An 11493-nucleotide genomic window follows, 5' to 3' on the forward strand; every position below is an offset into this window, starting at 1 on the left:
GATACACCCGACGATAAGTAAGTCCCCTCCCTTTAATTTAATTTTACACCACTTGGACTCTTCAAAAACATCCTCTCCCTGTACCCTCGCCTGGCTGGCTCTAAGGTCTTGCCTAGCGTAGATAACCACACCCCTCCTGCAGGATTCTTGAGTTAGGTTCATAAATGAGTCATATCCAGCAATACTGAACTCGCATTCCTCTGGGTCGATTCTCCTGTTCTTGTACAACAGTTCTACAACTCCTACAATATCTGGTTGGTGTACTCTTAGTAGTGTTTCAAACTCCTCCCTCTTATCAAGGAACGTGTCAGTATTAGTGTACATGACATTGAAGCCAGAATTTGTTCTCGGTAACGTCTCTGCTCTTAGTAATAAACCCGCTCCACCCACATTCTCAGAAGCTGCAGCATTTGCTAAGCACACTGTATTTTGCAGGGTGTGGTTAGAAATGTCATTGTTTACACGGCGCTCGTTCCCCCCTGTCCGGTAGGCTGAGCTGGTGCCGCCTCCCGGGTGGGGGTTGAGTGGGTAACGTGCACTGCTGCCCCCTGACCCTGTGTCGGAACACTTGTTTCCACTACCCTCCCCCTGAGTATAACCCATGTACTGTTGCAACCATGAACAGATGGACACCAGTCTCATCCTTCACTCCTATGATGCAGCGTCCCAGGGCAAGAAACGAATACTGGTAGTGTGCAGAGACACTGATGTAATGGTGCTGCTAATTCACTTAATTTGCACCAAGGTCGCTGAAATGTGGATTGTGTGTGGAACGGCCAAGAACCGAAAATGCTACCCCGTGCACGATGTATTCAAGAGTTTGTCGGCCCCAGTCAAGGACAACCAGTCAGCTTCCACGCTCTGACTAGAAGTGACAGTCTCGTCCTTCAGTGGTCATGGGAAAAATAAGTGTTTGAAGGCGCTCTGTGACCACCCACTCCTGCTGCACGCCACTGGTCGAGATGGGTAAATTTGCAGACGTTGATAAGTTTGTCATTTGTATGGCACCTCGGAACAAGACAGTTGATGACGCCAGAGCTTACCTTTTTGGGATGGTCAAGAAAATTCGGGAAATGTTCCCTCCGACAAAGGATGCCCTGGAGCTCCCTGCCAAGCGGGCAAACTAACAGGCCAAAATGTGACTCCAGGACGACAAAGACAACGTAGATGTTGAAGATCAAGTGGACACTTCAGCCCGAAAGCCTCCTATCAATGTGGACAAGACTCCTTCAAATCCCCGAAGCCTGCCTGGAGCTTGTTGCTTGCAAGAAAAGTGCAAGACACATCGGTGCAACTGCTTTAGAAAAAGGATGAAGTGTATGACGGCTTGTGGTTGTGACAGCAGCGGTTACAGTAACCCAGCTGGACAGTAGATCTAGGTCTCTCTTCCAGGCTGAAATCGAGAGAAGCTGTAAGGAACTAATAATTCTGCTCTAAGTGAATGCAATCCACATCAATTGTGACTGTCCGTGCAGCATTTAGGTGCTGTTCATTAAGAAACGAACTTGTAGACGTAACTGGTGTACCAACTTATAGTTATGGAGCTATATTTACGGCTTTGTGATTTAGTTGATACTTCTGTTACTGTGATTACTTAATTCATACTATCAAACTTATTAGGCACTATTAAAAGAAATTTTTTTCACAAACAAACTTGCTCAATGTATTTTTTCGCCAATTTTTTGTTTGCACAATTTAACCTCGAAATTGACCTTCAAAGACAAAAGCGAGGTTGGCATCCACCTGCATTTTATTCCTCACCCACAAGTACGTTGACTTAGCATGGGTGCCAGCTAGAACATAAAACGCAGTTCAAAGTAAATTTTTGAGTTTTGGCCGGTCTACTATTACGGAATGTGCACTGCTTTTAATTTATTTTCCAATATATATATTTCGAGCACACATAAGCTACATTCCAGGATAAAATACACATCAACGTAACAGTCGTTAAAATATACTGTATTTGCAAACAGTCACTCCAATAAATCTAATGAAACACGGCGTATTCAAAATGTAAATTTATACAACATGCAGTACTGTACTCTTTAGTAACTGGACACAATACCTGCTTAATCTCGGCATTAAGAAAATAATCCGCAACATATTTACTTCATTTTGACGCCGCGACATCCTATAATAAAATGCAATACAGAATAAGCTTAAATCTAGGTTGGATGTTAGCGAATTGAAGAGGAGAGTCGGAAAATCATTTAAAACTGAAAAGTGGGACACTCGTAACCACTTACCGCACAACTCGACATTCCAGTCTGTTGTGCACTACTACAGCCCAACTTGTGAAGAGGTACACGATTTTTGGGAATTGCATAACAATTGGTTGTTTTTCGACAGCGGCAAGTCAAGCTGGGATTCTTCAATATTTAAAATCGATCGATTGACAACTAGCTAAGGATGTTACGTACGTACGTGCATGTAGGAAATTGTAAAACAGTCCTAAAAAAACAAACATTAACGGACCTGCTCCAGTGGCGAGAAAACATTAGAAATATAACCCCTGTAAATTGACATTACATAGATCACCGAAGAAGCAAGCAACATTGTATACGAGTGCGCGCTTAAAACAGATTTTCACACGAGAGGAACCAGTGCCCAGGCATAAATAGCACTTGGTCACTGTCCCAACTAAATAACTACTGGCGGGAGCTCCAAGTAATATAAACAATTTCTACTGTATAACAATGTCGCAGCCTCAATAGAAGGCCAGGGAGAAACTGGGTTTCAAAGGGTTATATATCCTTCCTCTATAATCTTTGACGAACAGCACTCTGGGCTGCAAAATAGTCTGGCAAACTATCGAGACAAATGGTAACTGAGAGGGAGGGGGGTGAATCCTACATGGGCCACTGGCCTTCCTCCCTCTTTGGGCACCTCTAGGCGAGGTGGCTATTAGGGAAATTAAGCTTTAATCCTTAATAGGGGTGGAGCAGAGTTAACCAAAGCGCTTCGAGGGGTCTGGCTGTGCACCAGAACTTAAACATTGGGGTCCATGAACTTTTCCAAAGACCTTCAACCATAAAGAAACATGGAAGGCCTTCGCCCCTGCTCTCCAGCCTCAATCAGGACTGAAAACCTAGTAATAACAGGGTGGCTGGACCATCGACTTGGGATCAAAGTTATTTCCCACTAATATAATACGTTCAATCCCGGTTTCCACAAGATATAAATTTATTAGTCGAGTTTAGACTCCTACAAACTTCTAATAATCGCAACATTAGTGGTACCTACTGTACAGTATACACGGAGACGCCAGCGCGCGCCCTCGGCCCGCCTTCCTGGGCCCGAAATTTAGATTACATCAACGAGTAAAGCTTTAGACAAATAGGAAATTAATTGTTCCGACATCTTTTATTAGTGTAACCAAAAAAAAATTCATTGCATGGTAATTTCTTCATGGTTTTGCTGGACATGCTTTGCTAGTCCGAATATTTTAATAGGTATACCTGAAAGACCTTGCCAGCTTTCCCTGTGCGTATGTGGCCAAGGGGACACAAATTCTTAGATACAGAGTTTATTCAGTAAAATAATCATACGCGTTCACATTTAGTCACCATGTATATAGACAATGTGGGTATACAAATTATGTACATAATTATTCAGACAATTGAAGCAGCAAGTATTCGACCATTCATAGGCTATTTTAATAATGCATTCAATGATAATTAAACAGGGTTACTCTTCGTGGAACTTCATATGACATGCCTTTTATTTAATTTTTCGTTTGATAATATTATTAGTGCTATAATGGACACAGAATAACGGACTTTTTTACAGGGAATGGCCCACCCGGGCAGAGGTCATCGACCCACAACGGGGCCCTGGGGAACAAGTCTAGTAAATAAAAAAAAATAGAGAAAAATACTGTACACCACAAAGATATCGGAAAACCATCTTTTTGAAACTAGACAGATTGTAGGAGTATAGAAACAAAGGTCAGCATTCCACAGTTTAGTTGTGCGAGGAAAGAATAATGTACTATGACGGGTTTATCCACACAAACTATGGGCACCGCAGGAAAGACGTGTTAAGAGTCCACTGCCTTGTCAGCGATACACAGGATGCCAAATCCACCGAACATTGCCCGTTGACGTACCGCATACTCCCGGTATTAAGTTTGTTCACCGTCTTGGTTCTTACTGGTTCAGATCCCGAATCTGAAAATTATGCCGAAAGACCTGTACTGTACCCTGCACTGGAAATCTTGGGAAACGATTGGCCTTTACTTCACGATCTACCACACTTAACAGGTCTTGTTGCAGGACAAAGTGATCAATGTACAATATTACACCGTGTTTAAGGAATTTCACAAAACTCTGGTTATTAGTTTGAGCTTTTAATTTGTTTATATATTGCGAGATAAATTAATAAATGCTACTTTACTACTAAATTTCAAGTATTCAGTAGCTTTAAAGCAAGCTGAACACAACACCAATATAATTATAGGGGAATTAAACTTATGACATCTATACAAGTCAAACTTAGTGTTATAACAGGAGTTTATGGCCGAGAAGCTGGGTAGTGTTGATCTAGTGGCAGTGGTCCGTCACTCGAGCACCATCACAGCTGGGAAAGTGTAGGTCAAGTCCAGATAGTAGCTCACGTCACTCGCACCTCCAGTTCAGCAGTAAAGAGTGAAGTCTTTTAGCACCACCGCTGGCCTCCACACCTGAAACAAGTGATCCTAGTCAGTCATTGTGTGACTGGTGGGCGTTTACACTGAATATCAGCGGCGCTTTTTACTGCAAGATTCGGGCAACGCAGTTACCGCTGTCACCACCTCTTATTGGAGGTTGCAAGCAAGGCCAAGTTTAATACCTTTACTACAGGGGTTCTTTACTTTTATGTACTTCGTGGACCACTAGACACGCACTGTGTACCATCATCAGCACTCATAGGGGTAAAATTACAATGGACTTCCGTTTGAAACATAATGGGAGGACTTTTTTCTTAATAGAAAATATTTACCGCACTTAATATTTATTCTTCAGTGTGGACCACTGGGAAATGGTCCACATTTCAAAACCCAGCTCTAGTATAAGCTTACATTATTATCATAAATTAGTTAATTTACAAACTATGGCGTTAAACTTCTATATCGAGAAGTTACTTCATACCGATATTCTCAAGATACCTAAAGAGATCTTACAATACTTAGCTCAAGCTGAAGTAACCGTCAGAAGCAAGTTGCCTTCCAAGGTAATAAGTAGCCTATACTCCCTCACTACACAAAGGCAGTGGTTTTTAGGTAGATTGCATCTTTAAACAACCTTCATTAAGATTCCGCAAGTACAAGTCGTTTTATGTGACCAAACCAGTTTTTATAGAATTTATAGTCCTCATTAAGTCCTCGGTTAGATACAGAGTGGCAATTAATAAGTTGGGAAGACAACCAGATTTTTACAATTTCAGGCTAGTCGTTTACAAGAATAATTTTGGTTTTTCTTCAACCATTCTCATGTAATGCAAGAACTTAGGATGTTTACATTTAGTGTAAAGATCAAAGTGCAATTTTAAAGTAAAGTAGTTTGGAATTTTTCAATTCAATTCAACCAAATTTCATATTCAAGCAATATTCGTCGTTTACTCTTAGTTTTTAAAGAATTTTAGCTTAAGACACAGGTTTACAGTACAAATGTATCACTGCACGTGTTAGAAGTTTTTAGTAAAGGATTTAGCACTTTATAAAGGTTAATAAATTAACTGCACCCTTCAATGCGAACTCTAACTTCTCAATGGCTAGCAATTTTAGCCAGTCAGTTAGAACAACATGTACCGTTACTATGGTAGACACTTCTGTAATACTTCAGCATATCCATTCACATTGAAATTCCATGTATAACCTTAGAATCCACTTTGCTTTTGTTTACGGGGATTAGCCCAACTGAGCACATGTCACAGACCCACATAAGGGCCGGGGAACTATAATATAATATATAAGAATGTTCACTAGCTTAAATTCTATTCACGAGTACACCTGTAGTGGCGTTCATAATTAAACGTTCCATCTTAAGAGTTTTACAAGAACTCTTCACACACTTCAGCACATTACACGCCTAAGCAAGTCGAACATAGTTAAACAACCAAGTAAATAGAGTAGCAAGGTAAGGTTTATACCATTCAGGAAAAACTTAGTATTCTGGAAACAGACAACTACACGCACGTTCTGCACTAAAGAAATCACGCATTTCTTTTTAGGAAATGTAACTTCAATACCAATCAGTAGAATACACCACAATCTATTCTAATCCAAGATCAAAACATAATAGCCTTTTACTAGGTTCCTTATAACTTACCATTAAAATAAGTTTGAAACTCGGTACAATTTCAGCCTTGACAAGAATAATTTGTAATGGAGTAGAACCGTTTACAGTATAAAAGCAGGTAAAGTGGCAGTTAAAAAAAGAGTGGGGGGGGCGTGTAATCAAAGTACTGTCCTCATACCGGAGGGTTAGCGACCACTGTACTCATACACGTTCAATAACAAATTAAAATATAAATACAACTTAACTTATTAGATAGTCAATTTCCCACACAAGAAAAACTGCTTTGGGAACAGTTTCAAAACTTAAAATCACAAATTTTTATCTCGTAGAAAAAATAATGTACAGTAACAAGTCTTACCATGTACGGTAAGAAGTCTAGATGCTAAAGTAATACACACCTGGTTCCAATAAAACTAATACACCAGGTAAACATACAAATGAAGTCGCCGCCCAAATGATCGCGAGGATTCTCCAAAACTAAGTTTAGTAATTATTCGTAATAATACGTCGGGATGGGGACAGGAAAAACAACTATCATTATAGCTCAGATACAGGAATTCCTTAAATTATAATATGTAGTGAAATGCGTGGGAAGTGTAGAAAACAAATAGACGAACATACTTCCCTGTCACTCTTAAACAAACCGTATACCTAACTGAAAGAGAACTAGAGCCGATAGACGTTGATATTACGAAGTTGTATCATTTACACCAATCAATAACAAAAACTTAAATTCAAACGTCAACATAAGTACCAATATTCAATTGCCCACCTGCTGTACCACGAATGAAAGGTCCTAGTATCCTCCTCGAGTGAAGGCCTGGTGACACACTGGTTGGTGTCCTTCCTCCCGCTTCACCACATCAACGATGTCTCGAATATCTGTCGATTCAAACACCTGAACCAGGTGTCTCGAACTCGGCCTCATTTGCCTAAACACAGGCTGCATTGAAGAATTTCTCCTGACAACGAATGATACTGTACTCCCTATAATGCATTAGTAGTTGTGTAAATAATTAACAAATAGATTAGATATGGACACAACTTACTGATCCAAATTACAAACAAAGCTTTTGTCATCGCGAGGTTTGTTTACGCTACCGTTCAACCCTAGGTCAAATTCATATTTTCACGTGAAGAAAACGAGCAATTTCCGCCCCTCGTCCTCAACTGATGGTTACTAATTCACAGCAGTTTAATATATACAGTACTTACAGGACAAAAATAATCCCCTACAGTTGTTCCTTAATACACATAATTTATTAACTTCATAGGCTTTGTGCGTAATTCTTAATTACCGGAAATAAAAGGCCAAGATTACTATTTCATAACAAGCGGAGAGCATATGTGCCGGGGCGGTAGTGATGTTATGGTGTGTCAGTTGGTGTTGACTCTTCAAGTTTCCCTTTGTTCTAGCTAAGTTGTCCGAGAAAAATATTTTCCTTCCTCTAAAACATTGTACAAGATTAAAAATCACGAAAATAACCAAGTATAACATTTCAAGCTGGGCTATTTTAGATTAATTTAGAAATATCTATCTTATCAATTTGTGGGAACAGCGACTCTAAAAATAATTATCAGTAGTCAGCGGCAGTTCAGGAAGAGGCTCTGATTTCTGAGATAGATGACATGAGATCGGGAGAACAATCTGATGTGAGAATCTTATGGCAGCTTTGGTTGTATGGGTTGCCAATTCATGAGTATAATTTTCTTCATTATTTAAGCAAATATGCGAACATTTGAAAACTTCTCATGATCTAAAATAATGATGAATAGTTTTTATTATAAAAATGCTACCTTTGGTTTGTTTGATATTTATCCTGACAGTGGTACAGCCGAAAAGAAGATTCACCAGTCACAATCACCATTACGTACAGCCTTACTTCACCAAGTATTGCCACGTAAAATTGCTAGTACGAGACCCAAGGTGGGGTCAGTGCATCTTTGGCTGATAGTACACATGAACAACTACGTTGGACTGGCCATGTTACCCGAATGGACGACAGTAGACTACCAAAGCAGCTACTTTACAGTCACCTTACGAATAGTAAACGTAACGCTGGCGGGCAACTGAAAAGGTATAAGGATAGTCTTAAAACAAACCTAAAAAAGTGCCAAATCGACCGCCTCACCTGGGAGACGACTACACCACACCGTAACCCTTGGAAGGGCACCACACTAGATGCTGTCAATACTTTCGAGTTAGCCCGACTGCATACCGAGGCAGACAAGTGCCACCGTCCCTTCCTCACTAGATGTAGCCCTCCACCTGAGCAACATCTGTAAACGACCCTGCTGGTCCTGTATCAGCCTCTTTAGTCACCCCAAAACTCACCAACGTAGGTGACATCCTTAATAACTCAATGTATCACAGATGGATGATCGTCATACTCGATTCCGAGTGACAGCAAAGTAGTACTAGCATTAGTAGTAGTGTTGGTGGTACAGCGGTAACACACACATTAATCACCATTGTATCATGGTTCGAGTCGTGCTTGGCCGGGACACACGCAATAAGGGTGTTATCAAGTGTGACACTACCCAAAATCACAGGTTTCCTTCGGATAATTCGGCTTCTTTCCGTACTAACACTGAGCAAATAAACTTTATAATACAGGAACAAAGAACAGACTAAGCGGCCGAAAGGCGCGTAACTCTCACTAATATGTCAAATGTTCGAGACTCGACCCTGACACACGTGAGAAGGTTGCTATCAAGTGTGGTACGTACTACAAAACATCACAGATTTCCGGGTTCCTCCTGTATAACACTCACACACACACACACACACACACACACACACACATATATATATATATATATATATATATATATATATATATATATATATATATATATATATATATATATATATATATATATATATATATATGCTGATAACCACGAGGAAAAAGAAAACACGAAGTTCCCAAGTGCTGGGAACTTCGTGTTTTCTTTTTCCTTGTGGTTATCAGCATATACCTGGATCACGCGCACCTACAGTGATTTACTTGCATACATACATACATATATATATATATATATATATATATATATATATATATATATATATATATATATATATTTATATATATAATAAACTTCTATAATGCTATAGTCATGCTGTGTAAGGTTCTGTAATATAACCATTTTCTTTTTTAAATATACCACAGAAAATAAAAAAATTAAGGAATAACAATACTATTAACTTCAAAACTGTTTTATTCTGTCACAACTCTTATTAACTTGCTTTTTATACTTAACTAAACAAACTTTGCTATAACCGAGCTCGCGCGCGCGCGCGTGTGTGAGTATGTGTATGTGAAGAGCTATGGTTTGGGAGCTAATTATGGTAGCAGCAATACCTTCTTAAACTAATATACTATTAATTTGCCTTGTAGTTACACAGATAAAAAAACAAAAACTAAGTAATCAAATTAGATAATGATAAGCTCGATCAATGTTCCTCGCTGTAACGCTGTTCATTAACGGCCAGTACACGAAGGCTGAATCTGTCAACAACACACTCTAACATGTCAAGTGGAATCTGGATAATTATTTGCATAATGTTCTGTTCGAGCTTTAATGCGCTACAACCCGAGATAACCCAGAGAAAGTATTCATAAGGGTTCATATCTGGTGACTACGACAGCCATATGTTAGGTGTCCTGTCTAAGATGAGACGACCACCAGGGAATACACCTTGGACGTATTCTAGTGAGCGATTTGATGTGTGGGGTGGTGTTCCATCATGCTGGCTTATTCTACTGGTATTGACCTTTTCTCTCTTCAGCGCTGACAAGAAATTATCTCGGGTGAGGTTTTGCTTACGGGAATTCCCCCCCCCCCCATACACTCATGATTCTGTCACTACAACTACTACTACTACTTTCTTTATTTTTTATATATATTTTTTAATATTGGCCTTCATCTTCCCCTTATATCCATACCTTCGCCACCATTTTATTACCTTAAAATTAAATATCCTAATACAAAAGTAGCTACAACTTCTACTACTACTATTACTACTACTAATAATAAATAAATATAAACATGGAAAAAAAGATCAAGAATGATAAACAACAATGTATGTTGTGTTGTCAAAGTAAAGAGAAACAATTGAAACCCTGCAATAGTGTGTAAATGAGGCAGAAAGTCAGGTCAGCAACCTGGGACTTGGTCACAATTTTTGTGATGCCATATGGCAGCAGAGCCTACCATTAGACAACAATATCTTCCCAGGCGGTAGTACCTCCCTGTTTGAAGCGGGCTATTACCTACTTGTCTTACTACCTACTTGTCCTACTACCTATAAATAAAATAAAATGAAAAAAATAAAAAGTTTATCCTCGCAAAGGCGGACACCACTGTGGCCCGTAAGGGGATCGAACCCTCGACATCCGCGTTATTAGCACGGCGCTCTAACCAACTGAGCTAACAGGCCAGATTGCTTTCTTATTATAAAATATTAAATTTCCTTCGCTCTTTGGTAACATAATACTCTCGCTTGAATTTGATTTTGTGGATAAATGCCATTTAACAATATTCATTCGCTGCTGCATAGTCAGCTGACCTGCCGTGATGAACTATAAAACTCTGGAGTGTCTTGACTACAGTATATAATTATACAGTACCCTGAAAATAAAAGAGCAGGCATTAAAATTTATAAAATAATTATATATATCAAAGTAGTCTAGTTTGTAATATTGTATTTTCTTCCTTTTACACTCTTGTCAGGCTTTGCTCAGATGGTTAAGGAAGGCCGGACATCAGACATATCAGTACTAGCTGTCATTTATTAACTGACTGCTGCAACACACGTGTTCTACCATGGTGTTCCTCTTGTACTTTTGATTTCATGAAAGCTGTAATATTCAAAAACATTGAGAAATAGGAGATAAACACCCCAAAAAATATAAAATAAAGGAAAAGACACAAATAAAACAATTATTTTGAAGGACCTAAATATAGAACTTCAACTTAGAGTTTCTGATTCAAAAACATATTATCTGATTTTTGCGACATTGATCATTAGAAGTTGACAGAAAAGAGCGGCCCAACATGCCATCCTGATCCTATTATTTGTCAAAAGTTTCACTAATTGGCAGAAAAATTACGGTAACAATACAAAATCAGTTCCGTCGGCTGTACAAGACCCACACATTCCACCAAATTCCCTGCAAATGAGTGGTTACTATACCCAATAAAGCATGTA

At 39.2% G+C, this 11493-nt stretch overlaps 1 non-coding gene across 1 annotated transcript; it reads right to left on the reverse strand.

Moving 5' to 3' along the window:
- Positions 1-10648: 10648 nt before the first annotated feature.
- Trnai-aau lies at positions 10649-10722 on the reverse strand. Its single transcript has one exon. It is a non-coding gene; the product is annotated as a tRNA-Ile (tRNA).
- Positions 10723-11493: the final 771 nt, after the last annotated feature.

Source organism: Homarus americanus, unplaced genomic scaffold (assembly GCF_018991925.1).
Source record: "Homarus americanus isolate GMGI-L3 unplaced genomic scaffold, GMGI_Hamer_2.0 scaffold11022, whole genome shotgun sequence".
In the NCBI taxonomy this organism is placed as follows: domain Eukaryota; kingdom Metazoa; phylum Arthropoda; class Malacostraca; order Decapoda; family Nephropidae; genus Homarus; species Homarus americanus.